Genomic DNA, 13,845 nt, shown 5'->3' on the forward strand with positions numbered 1-13,845 from the left:
TACCTGGGAGCTCTGCCACACTCAGGCACCCCCGGTCTTTCTGTGACCCCGAGGGTCCTGAGACCACACTGTCCCGGAGGGTTCCACCCCCCGCTTAGCCACCAGAGTGACGTCCCTCGGCGGAGCAGACTTTTAAAAGTTCCGATTTTGTGCTCCGCGGCTCTATCACTTGCCAGAAGCGGCCGCCGGAGGCCCCTCCCCCGCCGTCTATCCTCCCGAATATCGCCTCGGATTCACTTCTCCGCACGTCCTACCTTCCAGAAAGTGGTCGCTTTTCTGATGACAGAGTTGTTGCTCTTCTTTTCTTCGATCTCCTGTTGAATTTGTAGGTGTTCAGAATGGTTTGATCCCTATCCAGCTGAATTCCTGAGACCAGAGGAAATCCAGGTCTCCTACTCCTCCGCCATCTTGCTCCGCCCCCCCATGTAAATATTTTTATATTTTTTACCTCTGCTGCTCCAATTTGGGACATGCTCCCTCCCTCTACCACCCAATGGCAAACCAAGAGCTGTGAGGCTACACATGTGACAAGTCCTGATGTCAGTGAAGTAACGTCATGTTAAACCAGTTGTTGAATCTGAAGTAAGAGAAAAACTGTATCTAGACTCTCCAATTTCAGTCCCTTGGCCTTCTGTAGTGGTCAAGATAACCAATGCGAGTCAGTGTAACAAACAATCCCCAAATTTCCAGGGCTTCATGTGATACAGGTTTATCTCCCTCCCACATCACGGTCCAGCACAGGCCAGGCAGCTCTCCTGAGAGTCTCTCCTTCAGGCAGTAAATGAGGCGTCCAAGCTCCTTCCATCTTGTGGCGCTGCCACCTTAAATATGGCAGCCATCATGGAAGATGGCTCTGGAAGGAGGAGAGAGAACATGGAGGAGGTGGAAAAAGACACGGAGGTCTTAACGACTGTTGTCCAAAACCCAGTCACATGAGTGAGCCTAACTATGAAAGGGGCTATGAAGTATATATTCCTGTGTTCCAGGAAGAAGAAAATGAAATGAGATTTGGTAAGCTCTACCACAGCTCAGTTGGTTTTACCCATATGAGTGACACAACCAACTGAAAGGCCCCTGTGACCCAAAACATTCTTTCCACACCTCTAAACCTTGTTAATACATGAAATGTCTATGTCATTATTCCTTTAAGACTTCAAAGGCTAGATTGAAGGAGTCGAAGTGTATGCCATGAACAGAGTCACCTCTTGAGGAATATATCCCAATCTGTCTTCCTGTCTCAGGTGTTCTTAGCATCCTAGGGAGGGAGAATGGGCTTCTTACCCACTTAACTACAGCAGAATAGCTCAGGACGCTGTGCATAAGTGGGAGAAACTCTACACAGACTGGGCATAAGGCAGCTCAGACACGTCAGAGCTGGCTGGTGCAAACAATTCAGATAGACATGATTCACACCAAATTGCTCCAAAATAGCCTGATCTAATGCTCTCTTTTGTGAATCATAAATATAAAGGGAACAAAGAGGAATCGGGTCTTCAGCTCCAGGTTGTTACCCTGACAAATTTCCCTAATGCTGCAGAAAGAAAACTAGGACACTTGGTAACTATGTGCCACTAAAATAAACCCCATTTTATAGTTTGTCTGGACCTATCACTTAGCTCATAACAGATCTCTGGGAGAATTCCAAATGAAAATTTTCTGGTACAGAGTGGGAAGCCAATTAAAAAATTGCTCTCAAGCGAGGTGGGTCAAGGAGGGATGTGAGCAGTCAGGAGCCCCTAGCAATTTTGAAATCCCATCAAGTCTCCCTACCCTAAGGGATATGAAATGGTCCTTCACAAAGCTTTGGATCAGCTCCCTGGAAGTAAGTTCCAAGCCCATTGTTCTCTATGACTCTTGAGTCTGCTCTCTGGAGTTCCTTCCTTTCATGATTGTCTCCCTTGGCTACATAGAGATAGCATTGTAGAATATGCCCTCTTCAAAGGGTGACCAGCTGTCCCAGTTTCCTGGGCCTGAGACTGTTCCTGGATTATAGGAGTTTCAGGATCAAAACTATGAAAGTCCCAGGCAAACTGTGATGAGTTGGTTACCCTACCTTCTTGGCTGCTTCTTGTCTGTGGAAAATTAGAGACTCAGAGACCTTTCTCTGTCTTGAAAAGTCACAGTGTCTTTTAGACCAGCCTGGGGTGCTTTGGGCAAGATAGCTCACTCAAAAGTTTTGCTGGTTTTTTGTATTTTACTCTAGACTTTTGTATGTGACAAAAGTCATACCCACAATTTGTTTTGAGACATGTAATATACTTATTGAGGGTCACTTCGATACATCAAGCTTCATGGGTCCATTGTGTCCCACTGGACACAATTCTATTAGGTAGAATTTTTCTTTTAATATTTAATCCTTTTCAGGATCTTTTAAAAGCTTGATTTGGTCTTTCCCTGGATGCTGAGTCTTAGCAGGTTTTTCAAACTCAAAAAAATTTCTCAATTTTCTCTTTTGCTGGTTGGAGATGAGAAACAGTTTTGTTACCCAGGCCTGAGAGTTCCAAAATTCCTGGGCTCTCTATCTTTCCTCTCTCTTCTGTTTTTAAATCAACCAGTTATTTTCTGATCTCTTTCTTTTAGTATTTTATCACATACAACTTGTAACAATCAACTCACGTGACCAACATTCTACCTCAAAACCTCTTTGTCCCCTTCACAAGTTCATGAGATTCTTTTTTTTTTTTTGCCTTCCTGTTCTTGACAGGTGACAATGTTGCCAAAGGTTTGGCCATCACATAACATGGGTCACCACTGTGTGACTTCTGTTATTGTCTCCTTACTATGTGCTGATTGAACTTAAAGCCACTGCCCCATGTCTCAGGCAATACCCTGCTTCTAGTACCAATTTCCATACTAGACAGGTTTTTACTGTAATAATTCTGCAAAGCAAAACTCCAACATCTCAGTGGATAAAATAGTGAACATTTAATTTCACACTCAGATATTTAGGTAATCTGCAATTCACCTGATGTTGGCTAAACTTAACCAACTAAACTGGATGAGTCAGTTCTCCTTCATTTCTGGGACCATCTAAAGAAGTTACCCAACCTTGCCACCATTCCTGATGACCTTCAAGGTTATGGATGATATCTGGATGTGGGCACTAACCTATAGCTCTACCCAGGTGGACAGAGACATCTTTTTAAAAGATTACAAACAATTTCATCTCTCTCAGTGAAAAAGAAATAGCTATTAATTTTACAATACCATGCTTTATTTCTATTATTGCAAAAATTGTAATTCTACAAATTAATTTAAATGTCTGTTAAGTGGTTTGTGGTGTAGTATTATCTGAGATGAATCATTCTTTAATCCATTGAGACCTGTAATGAAGAAAACCAGTGGGGCTGGACCCAAACACATGTTGATTGAGAGCCAATTATATACACAAGAGCTGCAATGAGTATAAGATCTATCACTGTTTTCAACAATGATGCTGGTATATAACTTATATTGGGCTGGGCAGCGTTCTGAGTGTTTTCTATGTAGTAATATAAGCCGCATAACAACCCTAGGAGACAGGTGCTATGTTATCCCCATTTTATAGAAGAAATGGTTGCATAGAAAAGACAAAATACTTTGCCAAAGTTTGCACTTCTAGTACGTGGCAGAGCAAGGAGTAGAACCAAGGCAGTTTGCCATCAAAGCCCCTATTCTTAACGTTGAACTAGACTAGCTTCATGGTGACTGCCACCCAGCAAGGTAGACTGTGACAATAGTACAAAATGAGACACCATGGACTAATGAGCAAGGAGAAAGTGACTTTTGTGTGGAGTCTGGAGCTGACCATTATCATAACTAGTCACTCACTTAGTAAGTGCACAGGAAAGGTAAATTTTAGGGAGGGGATGTGCCCAGAAATGGTCAGAGCATAGGCTAACTAGAAGGCAGGCTGAAGAGAAATAAGGAAAATGCTCCAGTGTTGCTCAGTGATAGTGTAATGGCAGGAGTGCTCTGTGAAAACATGAGGGAAATGTAGAAAAGTAGATGACTTTTTTATATATACCATTATGTGATAAATTTAGCTCTAACTGCCTTGCCATAAGATCTAATTCCTCCCACGTTTTTTTATTGTTGTTAGTCATAACTAGAGAGTCTCAGTAAGATCTAACTCTGCCGATTCAACATTAGTCTTACTAATCCAGGTAAATGTTCCCTGGGGACATTATGGACACAGGCAAATTCATAGCACATAGTTGCTCCTGTCTGGATTTAACTGCAGGTGAAAAGCTATTACATTAACCAGCTGAGCTAATAGTAATGACTACTTCAGTCTCATTGAATCCCCTGAAGGGTTTTGGAATGGTGTTTTCCCTTTGACCACTGTGCAGTGAGAAGACGTATGTGTAGAGCTCTATAGAAATTACATCACCATGTAAATGTCAGTTGTCACTGTATAGGTAGATTTCAGGCAGATGATAGCTTTAATTTCAAACATGATTCTGGCTGAAGATGCAGTTATGTCCAAATACCTCACAAAATGTTAACTAGTCCAGTTCCTGCATAACACCAGGGGTCTGAGGATCAGACAGATGGTAGGGTGCACTGGCGGAGATCCAGTGTCGGGGGTTCCATAGCAACCATGAAATCATTCAGTTGTTCAACAACTATTTGTGGAGTGCCTACTCTGAACCAGGCACTGTTCTCCATGATGGGCATTCATAGTTAAACATGATAGACGAGACCCCCAAGAGCCAAGGATTCTCAAGCCAACTGTTTGGATCAAATCTTGGTTTTGTCACTTATGGGTTTGGTGACCTTGAGGAAGTTTCTGTACCTTCATTTCCTCATCTGAGAAGTGCATAATGGTCATTATGAGGATAAAATGAGTTAATATTGCTAAAATACTTAGACAATGCCAGGCTCATATTAGTGAAGATAATCCAGGGGTGCCTGGATTGCTCATTTGGTTAAGCAGCCAACTCTTGATTTCTGCTCCGGTCATGATCTCGGGGTGGTGGAATCAAGACTCCCGATTGTATTGGGCTCTGCTCTCAGCAGGAAGTCTGCTTGAGATTCTCTCCCTCTGCCTCTCCCCCTGCTTGTGTGCTCTCTCTCTCTCTCAAATAAAAAAATAAACAAATCTTTTTTTAAAAAATGAGACTGTATTTAGTCAATTGAGATAGACAATAAATCAATAAACAAAGTAAGGGTCATGCAGGATGAAAAGAGTAATATGACCAAGAGTGACAGGATCTCCTTCAGATGAGGTGCTCAGGGAGGGCTTCTCCACAGAAGTAGCCCTCAAGCAGAGACCTAGGTGATGAGAAAAAGCTCCAGGAAGGACTGAGGCCAGAGCATTTCAGGTCATGAAAGATTCTAGAACAAGAGTGAGCTTGGTATGTTCTAGTAACAGAGAAAGATAAGCATGGTTGGGGCAAACCAAGCAGGTGGGAGAGGGTGGGAGATAAAGATGGGGGGAGAAGGTGGGAGAAAAGGTCAGAAACAGGCAGGGTCTTGTTGGGTTTGTGTATGGTCGACCAGGGTAAAGGTCTCTTCAGAATTTATTCAAAGGGCTATTAAAATTTTCTGAGCAGAGAAGGAATAGAAGTTGATGTGAGTTAGGAAGGTCATCTGGTTGCCATGTGAAGAATAGACCATGGGATATAGGAGTGGAAACAGGGGCCAGGTGGGCAAGCTGTTGCTGTTGTTCAGGTGAGAGGTGATGCTGGTTTGGGCAGAGGTGAATGTGGTGGAGATGGAGAGGATAGAGCAGATTCAGAATATGGTTCCAGAGGATAGAGCAGATTTGGAATATGGTTTGGAAATAGAAAGGGCAGGAGATGATGATATACAGGATGTGAGAGGTGATAAACAAAAACCAGAAAGAAAGAAAGAGAGAGAGAGAGGAAAGAAGGAAGAGAAGTAAGAAGGGAGGAAGGAAGGAAGGAAGGAAGGAAGGAAGGAAGGAAGGAAGGAAGGAGGAAGGAAGGAAGGAAGGAAGGAAGGAAGGAAGGAAGGAAGGAAGGAAGGAAGGGAGTCTGTTGAACAGCTGGGTGACAGCAGTCCCAGATGAAAACATGAAGGTGGGGCAGCTTGTGGGGTGAAGAACATGCCGGGCACCCAGCAACATTGTGCAGACAGCTGAAATCCTAGGCTGCAGTCCCAGCTGTCTCTTCCTAGCACCGTGACTTAGAGCATCAGTTCAAGCCATTCTCACTTCCCTGATCAATGAAGTGAGAACGATATTATCTTCCCGGATCCCCTCTCAGGGAGTCTGTAAGGATTGGATTAGGCAATAAAAACAAAAGGCTTTGAAACACATAAGCCACCACATCTATGTAGAGTATCATTATCACAATTGTCAGCATATCTGGGGCCCAATATCTCTGTCATTGAACACAGGGGTTTGAGAGAATTCTACTGAAATGTTCAACAACGTATTCTAAAAGATCTCGTAGGGGCGCCTGGGTGGCTCAGTCGGTTAAGGGTTAGATTCTTGATCTCAGCTCAGGTCTTGATCTCAGGGTTGTGAGTTCAAACCCCATATTGGGCTCCACGCTGGACGTGGAGCTAAATAAATAAATGAATAAATAACCTGGCAAATCGGGACGCTTTTCTTGAACACACTAGTAGAAGAAAGCTGAATGCCCACAGTGTTCCACGTTGTATCACTTCTGTTTTCTTATTATAACCCAGTGGCACTGACAACATTCTGATCATGGACCCCATGACTGTATTCAGGATCAAATGCACTCAGACGGTGTTTAAAGGAATTTTATGTTAGGTTTTTAAGTGGGAGAAAATTCATGATGCTGAGATGGCACTTCCAAAGTTAGCGAGACTCTTCAGAAAGAACTCTGAAGCAGAGGAAGATTAATCCTTTCTAGCTTTCTGGATAATAATCTGTAACTGACACTAGGCTGAGGGATTCCCTACAGCTTAGCGAACTTGCAGAGAAACCAGACCCCCGAATTTTATTATGTGCAACAATGGTAGCTTTGTCCAAATCTATTTTTTTATGGTAGCACAATTTGTTGCATTAAAAGAATATAAGTGATATAAAAGCATAAGTTTGGTTAATTAAATTATGGTATCTGCCTACAATGAACTACATATGCTTTAAAAATGATCATACAGGGGCACCTGGGTGGCTCAGTCGGTAAGGTGTCCAACTCTTGGTTTCAGCTCAGGTCATGATCTCAGGGTCCTGGGATTGAGCCCGGTGTTGGGCTCCATGCTCAGCAGGGAGTCTGCTTAAGGATTCTCTCTCTCCCTCTCCTTCTGCCCCTCCCCCTGCTCACACTCGCTCGCTCTCTCTCTCAAATAAATAAATCTTTTAAAAAAATAAAAATGATCATACATATTTCATATATTAATATAGTAATGTTTGTAACATACTATTAATTGACAAATTCAGGTTATAGGCTTTCGATATGACATATCCTCATTATGTTTTTAGAATATGTATTTATATGTGTATTGTATATACGTGCTTCTTTTTAAGTTGTTTTTTTTTTTTTTTAAGATTTTATTTATTTATTTGACAGAGAGAGAGACAGCTAGAGAGGGAACACAAGCAGGGGGAGTGGGAGAGGGAGAAGCAGGCTTCCTGCCGAGCAGGGAGCCCGATGCGGGGCTCGATCCCAGGACCCTGGGATCATGACCTGAGCCGAAGGCAGGCGCTTAACGACTGAGCCACCCAGGCGCCCCTCTTTTTAAGTTTTGAAACAATTTCAAACGTACAGAAAAAGTACCAGTAGAGTACAAAGAAATCTTTCCTGAGCCATCTGAGAGTAAATTGTTACGAGAGTCTTAAGTGAGCCAATCTAAGAGCTGATCTATTCCTGGAATTGGAGAAACACAAGGTCTGGTGCTTGTCTCCTGTCTGGGAGAGAAAGTGGCCTGCATTTCCACACTGGAGAGCCCAGGCTGCTTGAGATCCTATGGGATCAAAATGGACCCTGCAGAAGGAGCCTGGGTCACCTTGAGAGGAACTCCTCCCAGCAGGTGCCTGGGGAGGCCAGGTGACCTCAGGAGAGGAAAAGCCCTTGAAAGCAGGGAGTGAGGGCAGCTCCTAAGCAGCCAACCGGGGAGGCACTGCCCACATCGAGGAGTCCCATTGTAGCTGAGAGGTTCCTGGCAATCTAAGCTCCTCCAAAAGAGCCACTAAGGAGCCCACAAGTGAGGCAAGAAGGATTTGGCCTTTGTGCCAGTTAAGGACCTAACATTCTACAAATTGTACCAGGCGAGCTGAGCCCTCGTGCCACTCAGCCTTTCCCCAGCCTGCAGCCTTGCAGGATCCAGACGCTGCCTGGTGAGGGGCAGTGAGGAGCAGGGGGAGGAGACAGAACAGCTGACCCACCCTCTCCCATCCCCACCTCCAGGCTTCTAACCCCCACGCGGGTCCCCCATGATTGCAACAGCAGATTATCGGATGAGACTTTCCAGAGAACCGGACTTCTTTCCTGAATGTGACCAGTGGACTTTTTATTGTCATGAAAATGACTGGAAAAGTTCTAGGACCCACCCACCCAAGTTTGTATTCATAGCAGGAAGGAACCAGTTGAGAGAATCGGCTTGAAGAGGCAGAGGTGGAAAATCATAAAGCGGTTTTCTGCTTGTACTCTATTGAGCTTGTCTGATAAACCGGATGCATATAATATAACATAAAAGATAATATTTAGTTTGAGCATGAAACCTATCTCTAAATATAAGAAAGAATTCTGCCCATTTTTAATGGATCACTACTTCCCGCACCCCAGTTTTATTGAGATATAATTGACATACAACACTATGTAGGTTTAAGGTGCACAGTGTCGTGATTTGATACCCATTACTTTTTGGGTTTGGGTTTTTGGGGTTTTTTTTGTTTGTTTTCTTGCATGTTGCAATCTATTGGTAACTTACTAGTTTTCAAAAATTGGCTCTGTAATCCTCTACTACAGTTCCCATTTAATTATGGTGTTTATGTGTTTTAAGAATCCTGCTAACAAAAATAACACTGATAATATGTCTTTGGTAAAATACCTCACAAAGGACATTTTAAGTGTTATCCATATGGCAATTTTCAAACACACTGCCAAAGAGTAGCTTATACATAAACCCTGAAATAACCCACGGTCTCAGGAGACACTGAATTAAGCTTGGAAAAAGAAGGACATTACATCCTGTTTCAAAAACATCCATTTTATACTTGCCTGATGCCTGTCATACCAAACTGGTAACAATAAATCGCCCAGGGCACTTATTCAAATGTGACCAGAATTATGAGGTTCTCAAGATATCAGTTTTTTAACTTGTAATTTTAAAACACACTGGTTCTTTCTAGAATTACACAAATTCCATTTTCCCAGCTGCTGCTGTATCATTTTATTTTATCCTCCTGGTTGTCCTGGAAACAGTCCTGGAACTATTCATTTTCAGAAAACATTTTTTTATTGCTTGCATGGCAAGTTCCTCCCATTATTTTGGAAAATAAATGAATTAGATGTTCTTGAAAAACAAAATACTTTGAAGCACGTGGGGGGAAAAAAAAACAGTGCAAGAAAATTATCAAGTCCCAAGTTCAAAAAGAAAACCAGACATTTGTGAGAGGCATCTAAATTCCATGTCAACGTAGATTTCAGACACGCTCCTCCATTAGACGCTACAGTTTGCAGAGCTGGCTTGCTTTCTGGATACCCATCGATGTATGTGTCCATATGTCATCTTTTTAGGATGTCTCCAGTGTACCTAGAGAGGTGGTGGCCGGACAGGTACAGGCAGCTGCTGGGGTGAAGTGATCTCTCTCTTGAGGTTCTCAGATGGATATGAATAGAGACATCCTTAAGTGTACACACCCAGGAGGAGAAGGCAGTTCTGAGCTTCTGCTGTGTTCTACAGCTCTCCCTTTCACAAAACAAGAACCCCAAAGTCCTCTCTGTGCATCTCATCCAAGGAAGAGAAGGGAGGTAAATCACCAATTTTTTTAAAGATTTTATTTATTTATTTGAGAGAGAGAGTGCACAAGCAGGGGGAGTAGCAGAGGGGGAGGGAGAAGCAGGCTCCCCACTGAGCAACTAGCCCGATGTAGGACTCGATCCCAGGACCCTGCGAGCATGACCTGAGCCAAAGGCAGACGCCTAACCGACTGAGCCTCCCAGACACCCACTGAATCACCAGTTTGATCACTAGTTCTTGATGCCAACAAAACTAAAATGTCTCTGGGACTGGATCCAATTGGCAGGTCTTAGTCTTACTCAACCCCTTCCTCGGGTTTCAGTGTAATTTCAGGGGGATGACGTTAGCAACAAGGCTGGCTCATCTGCAAACACTTCTTTACACTATATATGTTTGTTTGTTTAACTTTATATGGCTCTCATATTTCAGAAGGTCAGGAGTCAGTCTTCAATACCCAAACCCCACTTCTGGCTTGAAAAAGTGCAAAAACCAATGCCAGTCTGCCACTTCAAGATCATCAAAAGAAATCAACTCTGCAAGGCAGGAAGGTTGGAGGGGAGGTATTTTTGAATATGACCAACCATCCATAAGTCACTTGTAGACCATGCCACATAGTGAAAACAAGAATACCCAAGTGCTATTCCCAGCTTTGCCCATAACCAGCCATGGGACTCTAGGGAAGTCACCTCTCCCTACGGCTGAAGTTACCAGAAAAACTACAAGGTCCCTTCTTCCCTATGATGAGAGGCAAAGGGGCTTTTGACTTTAACAAATGCAAGACCATAAAGTGGTTTCTTAAAATTCGTAGAAGCTACTAATGTACCATAACCATAATTTATCCATGACAAGAAGCTATTGTTATCATGCCTGAAATGGTGACAAAGGCAAGAGTTGTTATTTGGGCACGTTATTCAGTTGAAAAAAACGCTCTTGAATGCGAAGATCCTGCCCTCTCCCAGACCCCCACAATAAGGTTGTATTTTGCTTGAAGGCAGGAAGCATTTTTTTTTTCTTACCTGGAGTGCTCTGTCCTGGGGGAAAACTCCAGTGGCAGCGTCAAGAACAACTCTTCAGACTCTCTGCAAGACATCATCCAGGATTTCAGATTTCTGAGATGGAGGAGTGTGTAATGTCTCTTGGAAAGAAGGTAATAAATGATGTATTTGGACAGAAATCTCTAGGTTAAAAAATAAGAGGAAACTGCTGGCTTGGTTTTACAGTAAAATTACCGAACAGAGTGAAGAGTAAAAAGGCGTGCATTCCCAGAAAATATCATGATTGCAACAACGCTGACCAAGTTGTGTTGTGGTAAATGGGGCTTGCAAATGTTCTAAGTCATCCAAGCCAGACAGACAGCAGGACGGAGTAGGAAGAGAAATGCTAAAGTAAAGAAGGATGGACGGGGGCAACGATAAGAAACCACCTGCAAAGTATTCTTTCCTAGGGTTGGAGCTGCTATACTCTGGACCCACAAAAAGATCTTCATTGTGATGGTTAATTTTACGTCGACTTGACCAGGCCACGGGGTGCCCAAACACATGGTCACACATTATTCTGGGTGTATCTGGGAGGGTGTTTCAGGATGAGATAAACGTTTGAATTGGTAGATTGAGTAGAGCAGATTGCTCTCCCTGTGTGGATGGGCCTCACTCAATCAGTTGAAGGCCTGGATGGAACAAAAATGCTGAGTAAGAAGAAACCCTTCCTATCTGAATATCTTGAGCTGGGATATCAGTTTTTTACTGTCTTCAGACTTGAACTGAAACATCTACCCTTCCTGCATCTTGATCCTATCAGCTTTACACTAGAACTCTGCCATAGCTCTCCTAGGCCTTCAGGCCTTCAACCTCAGACAGAAACTGACATCATCTACTCTCCTGGGTCTCCAGCTTGCAAAATGAAGATCTGGGGGCTTCTCAGCCTCCATAATTGTATGAGCCAATTCCTCATAATGAATCTTTCTATATATATTTATACATTCTATTGGTTCTATTTCTTTGGAGAACCCTGGCTAATACACTCATGCTTACATATCTTCAGATACAATAATATCTATCCATTCCTTAAAGGGGAAAAAAAGTGTTTATTTCAGAGAAAGTAACATCCTGTGTAGCTATCATACAGAAGCACATGTTTAATCTATTTTGCTCACATTTAAAAGCTTATCTGGGGACCTGAAAAAAAGGAAAAGGCAGAGAGACAACCCAGAGAATTCATGAATATTGTCTTTAATAATAAAGAGCAGATCTGTGATGCGGAGCAGGGTGTGCTGTGGGGGAAAGAGGGAGGAACGGCAAGGCGCAGGGACAAAAATTTAATATGCTCCTCCTCTCAGCCAGGCACGGGCTAGGTCTCCTCCATGCAATATCCTAACAACAATCCTAGTGGGTTGTGCTTGATTTTTATTTCCTTAATGCCACTTAGAAGATCATATAATCCCCCTGATTTTAAAATTGGTAGGTCAGGAAAACAAAGAGAAATTAAGAGCATAGGAAAATTTGATGAATCCAGGGTGAGGTTCATCCCTAAAGTATAAATCAAAAAATTGTATGCATGAGATAGAAGTAGAGCACAGATTGGTCTAGGAGTGGTCTAGCATCTAGTACAAGCCAGAGAGCAAGGTCAAGTTTCTGACTCATGATCAGAAGACAACGGCAAGGGGGGCACCTGGATGGCTCAAATGGTTAAGCATCTGCCTTCAGCTCAAGTCATGATCTCCAGGTCCTGGGATTGAGCCCCACGTCAGGCTCTCTGCTCAGTGGGGAGCCTGCTTCTCCTTCTCCCTCCACCTCTCCCCTGTCTCCACCCCCACTTGTGCTTTCGGTCTCTCTCTCTCAAATGAATAAATAAAATCTTAAAAAAAAAAAGATGACAATGGTAAGGGAAACAAGACTTCTCCTGAGATTGATACAAGATAGACATTTCTCCCAAGCATCCTTAGAGACAGAGCCCCGTGGGATGATGGGAGCCAGAGCATCCCTACAGAAGTTCTAAGGAACAGCATCATATGGCTGCTTCACATCATGTCCTTCCATGTGGGCAAAGAGAATAATGCCAGATGACATTCAGTAAAAGCAAAAACCACGTTGCTCAGGTACACAGCTCTCCAAAGGCCTCCCTTGATCCAAAGGATAATTTTTAGAGTCATCTGGAGCAAGGTTCTCATCAGGGCATTTTGGAAATGGATGCTGGAGTTTCAGGTGATCACAATGTGGGGGTGGCCCCTGGTAGTTAGCAAAAGGAGCCCCAGGATGCTCAACATTCTTCAATGGGCAAGACCCAATAAAGAACTGTCACATATCCCTCGTGGCTTTCAAAGTATAATGCTGGATGTTTGTGTAGATGGAAAACTGGTTTATCACACTTTCTAACACATAGCTGGTGGGAACGCAAAATGGTGACATTTCTATGGGGAAGAATTTGGAAACATCTAAAACACTACATTTTTGCCCCAAACAATTCTACTTCTAGATATCCATTCCCAAATTACATCTCTGCCAATACAGACTAACATGTCCACAAGGTAATTTGTTGTCGGATTAGTTGCAATTTAAAAAAAAAAAGATTGGAAACAATACAAATGTTTTGAACTGGCCAGAACACTAAGGTACATCTCTATGATAGAGCACTAGAGCATGACGCAGCCATAAAAAAAGGAATTAGGAAGATTATCACAGAGTGACTTCAAGTTATGTGTAATATCTACGGCATTTGGTATACCACCTTTTCATATTAAGAGAGGTAGAGATAAAAGGATAAGCATAAAATGAATATCATTACTCATGGGAAGTTGTAGGAGGAAAATGGAGTGCAGTGGGTAGGAATGGGGGCAAGGCTTCTCTGAAAATAACTTTTAAATAGTTTTAACTTTTAAACTATGTATACACTTAACATATTTTTAAAAAATTAAATCGGGGGGGGCGGAGCAAGATGGCGGAGGAGTAGGAGACCTGGATTTCGTCT

This window comes from Neomonachus schauinslandi, chromosome 8 (genome assembly GCF_002201575.2).
Source record: "Neomonachus schauinslandi chromosome 8, ASM220157v2, whole genome shotgun sequence".
NCBI lineage: Eukaryota > Metazoa > Chordata > Mammalia > Carnivora > Phocidae > Neomonachus > Neomonachus schauinslandi.